General features: G+C 37.2%; 1 pseudogene; it reads left to right on the top strand.

The window, feature by feature from the left end:
* Window positions 1–2,771: 2,771 nt before the first annotated feature.
* On the top strand, window positions 2,772–3,151 carry LOC102856651 (annotated as a pseudogene).
* Window positions 3,152–4,353: the final 1,202 nt, after the last annotated feature.

The raw sequence follows: 4,353 nt of genomic DNA, 5'->3' as shown, positions 1-4,353 counted from the left end.
AAGCATGATGTCCTTCTCCAAGGACTTGGTCTCTCCTTGAAATATGTCCAATGTATGTCAGATGAAGCTTCAGAATCCTCGCCTCAAAGGAGCAGCCTGATTTAACCCTCTCTAGGTTGAACCTGTTCTCTGCTATTCCAAAGTACTGAAGAGCAATGGTGTCTCTCTGGAGACTAAGGTATGTCTGATACAGACCATGGTCTTTGCTATCACTTGTTATGCATCAGAGAGTTGCACAGTGATTAAGGATGATAGAAAGATAATTGATGCCTTTGAGCTGTGGTGCTGGAGAAGAGTATTGAGGGACTGCTAGGAAAACAAACAGATTCATCCAGGAAAGTGTCAAACTGGGAGGCTTCCTGGAGGCAAGGATTCTGAGGCTCTGTCTAACATACTTTGCACATGTTGTAAGGAGGGAGAGGTCCTTGGAGAGGGACACCATGTTTGGTAGGGGGGAGGGACAGCGCAGGAGGTGAAGGTCCCTCTATGACCTGGATTGATTCAGTGACTGGGGTAATCAAGATGGGTGTGTCGGAGACAGTGCGATTGGCACAGGACATAGCAGAGTTGAGGGCTGTTGTACATATAGGGTCGCTATGAGTTGCAAGAGACTCCACAGCACATAACAACAACAACAACAGGTTGAACCTGTTCATAGTCTTAGCAGTTCATGGTATATTCAATACTTTTCTCCAGCACCACAGCTCAAAAGCATCAATTCTCCTTCTATCCTCCCTAGTCATTGTCCAGCTCTCTGCTCTGACTCATAAGAAGTGATTGCAAAGACAATGGCCTGTATTAGGAGCATCTTAGTCTCCAGAGTGACATAGCAATACATAACAAAATACTTTACCTAAATCCATTTTATTTTTTTAATCCATAATTTATACATTTAATTTTCATTTGAAGGTTAATATTTGTCCCTTGGATAAATATAATGATTGAGTTTGTAGAATAAGTTACTATCCTAGTTTTCCTATCAGATAAATTTAAATGTACTCAAGTTGCTTATTAGAAAATTGAGGATTTCATATATGGATAATTTTGATATATTAAAAAACTTTTACCTGATATTAAATAAATATTTTTAATAACATTTAATGAAAAAGTAATACTTTGAATCTTAAAAGATAAAATGATCACATAGTTTAAATCTGTAGGCAATATTATTATTCAAAGAGAGTATATTTCATTAGTTGTTAAATTGCATGAAACTTAACATTTGAAGACTTCAGCATTTCACTGTATCCATAAATTAATAATATTATATTCATTCCAACAATCTTAATCTTCCTTATAAGACATCAAATGAGTGAGAACAGAGGAGACAATTTGCTAAACATTATTCAAGCCCATAACTTTTGCAAAACTAATCTTTCCCCAATACAAGGAGAGAAAAAAAAAAGCTCAGAAATGATGACTTTAATATTTCAAGGTAAAATTTTGATGATTTCTCAGTTGTGATAATACCATTTTCTCGCATTTCTTGTCTGTTTAGGGTAGAGGAAGTTTACCAAATCATGACCACTGAATAGAAGAGTATATACAATGTAGGTTTTCTTTGAAGAGTTATGGAACAAATAAGAGATATACAAACTTTTTTTTTAAGTTTGCTGACACTCTCATTTATGAAAATTTAAACTATATTGAGGCAATGACAAGGTTTAGAATGCCAGAAAAATCATAGAAACCTAGCCTCAAATTTAGCTACCCTTAAAATTGTGAGTCTAAAACTCAGTAACTGCCTCTTCAGAACTTTTTTTTTACTTTTATTAATTTTAATGAACATTTACAGATATTTTTGGATTTTCATTCATTCATTGTTGCACTTTTTTTCTTTACCTCCTTCCCCCCAGTTCGCTCCTCTCTTTGAAAAGCAAAAGATAAACTTCTTCGTTGGTATACAATCCCGCCGACCGGGACCCTGACCTCCCCGCTCCCAATGCACTCTGCTATGCAACCTTAATTCTGGATTCCTGTGATAATCACAATATGCCACATATATCACTTTTAAACTGTTACTGATGGGTTGACGTTAATGTTTCTCTAACATAATGTTTCATAATCTTAAGTATACTGTTCTTGCAGGAAGAAAGGGTATCTTAAAAGATGACATAGGAATATTAGATACTCTCTTTGATTTTACTCTAGGTGAATAAAAGACACCCCAGGTTCAAACATATTCGACAGAGACTCTTATATTAAAAAATAAACAAGACAAATGATTCTAGTATAGGGGAAACCTTCGGCATTTTTGTCAAAAATATTCTGCTGACAAATACCAATGTTATTTTCATTATCAGTTTTAGAGCAGGACCCAATAATTTCAAATTAAAACCTGACTGAATTGTTTCTAGACTATGTGGTAGATGGACTCATGTGAATAATTAAGGATACACTAGGTAAACTCTTAGATTCTCCTGACATTTATAATCCGTACTTCAAACCATACTTAAACTTGAGGTGAAGTCACATGGCATGTTAACTAATCAGAAAGAATTGAAATAGTGCTTGAAACCATGTCAACAATTAGAATTCCACTGTAGATGTCATTGAGTCTTCCACAAACTAACTACTTCAGATTTTAAGCTCTAGCAAATTTATTCTTTTTTTTTTTCTTAATTATATCCTTGCTTCTTTTGGCCTCTTCAAGGGAGAATGACTGACTTCAAGGGAAAGGTGGAAAGTTAAAAAAATAAAGTACTGGGGTTCTCCCGCTCCTTTCTCCTGCCATGCTTCTCCCGGAGGCATGGTGCAGGAAGGAGACGGAGATGGCGGAAGAGATCGCCAAGGCTCAGACCGCCTGGCCTGGTGGTGATACAGTCTTTGGGAAGATACTCCGGAAAGAAATCCCAGCCAAAATCACTTTTGAGGATGAGCGGTGTCTCACTTTTCATGACATTTCACCTCAAGCACCAATACATTTTCTAGTGATACCTAAGAAACCTATTACCCAGATTTCTGTAGCAGAAGATGATATGAAAGCCTTCTTGGACATCTCATGATTGTTGGCAAGAAATGTGCTGCTGATCAGGGCCTACAAAAGTGTCATCGAATGGTGGTGAAGGAAGGTTCAGATGGGGGACATACTGTCTTTCTTGTTCATCTCCATGTTCTTGGAGGCCGGTAGATGCATTAGCCTCCTGGTTAATTTTGCTTTAGAAATACTTTTCCCTTCTTTAAACGATGTGATTTGCAAGTTCGAATATGTTAAGCAGTACACTTACTATTTCCTGTGTACAGAGAGATTAAGGAAATAATTTGAAAAACTGATATGTAATAAAAGACTTGGTTGGATGGTTTCTAAAAAAAAAGGAAAGAAATGACAGCAAAGGTCAACTCTGTATTTCTCTTCTTATGTGTTAAAGGAAACATCATGAAGATATCTCTCCTTATCCTGGGAATACTGTGAGGATGACAAGGGAAATGCTTCATTCCTCTATATGTAGGATGTTATAAATAAAAACACAATTTATTGCATTTAACAAAAACAATAGCAAGGGAACTACCTATGGTTTAAAATGAAAAAGGTGTGCCTCAGACTGGTACCCTTCTTTCAAATCTGTTTAATCTATATACTGAGCGAATTATTCAAGAAACTGAACTCAGTGAAGAAGAATGTGGCATCAAGATTGGAGGAACACTCATTAGTGTCCTTTGTTAATGCGAATGACACAGCCTTGCTTTCTGAAAGTTAGGAGGTTGTGCAGTGCTTGCTAAGGAAGGTCAAACACTGAAACTTTCAATATGAAATCCATCTCAACATCAAGAAAAAAAATCTTTGCCACTGAACCAATAGGCAGCACCATGATAGGTGGAGAAAAGATTGAAATTGTCTGTAACTTCATCTTACTTGGATACACAATCAATATACTTGGTACCAGCAGTCAGGAAATCGGGAGATGTATTGCTTGGGGAAACACTGACATCAGTTTGAGGACTGAGATGAGGATGTAGGCCATACTTTCAATCACTCACTATGCACCTCTGAACTGGACAATGTTTGTGTTGTTCTTATTGTTAGGTACCATCAAGCTGAATATGACTCATAGCAATCCTATGAACAAAAGATCTGAATCCAGACCTATCCTGTGCCATCCTCACAATACCTGACATACTAGAGCCCATAGCGGCAATCACCATGTCAATCCATCTGGTCAAAGGTCTTCCACTTCTTTACTGACACTCCACTCTTTCTAGCATTATGTCCAACTCCAAGGAATAGCCCATCCTAGCAACATGTCCAAAGTGTGTGACGAGAAGTCTCATCATTCTTTTCTCTAAAGAGCTATCTGGCTGCACCCTCTCCAAGACATATCTGTTGTTCTCTTTGTTGTCCATGGGATATTCAGT

Source organism: Elephantulus edwardii, unplaced genomic scaffold (genome assembly GCF_000299155.1).
Source record: "Elephantulus edwardii isolate Elephantulus edwardi_28Jun2011 unplaced genomic scaffold, EleEdw1.0 scaffold00159, whole genome shotgun sequence".
NCBI lineage: Eukaryota > Metazoa > Chordata > Mammalia > Macroscelidea > Macroscelididae > Elephantulus > Elephantulus edwardii.
This window is presented reverse-complemented; position numbering and strand designations above follow the sequence as displayed.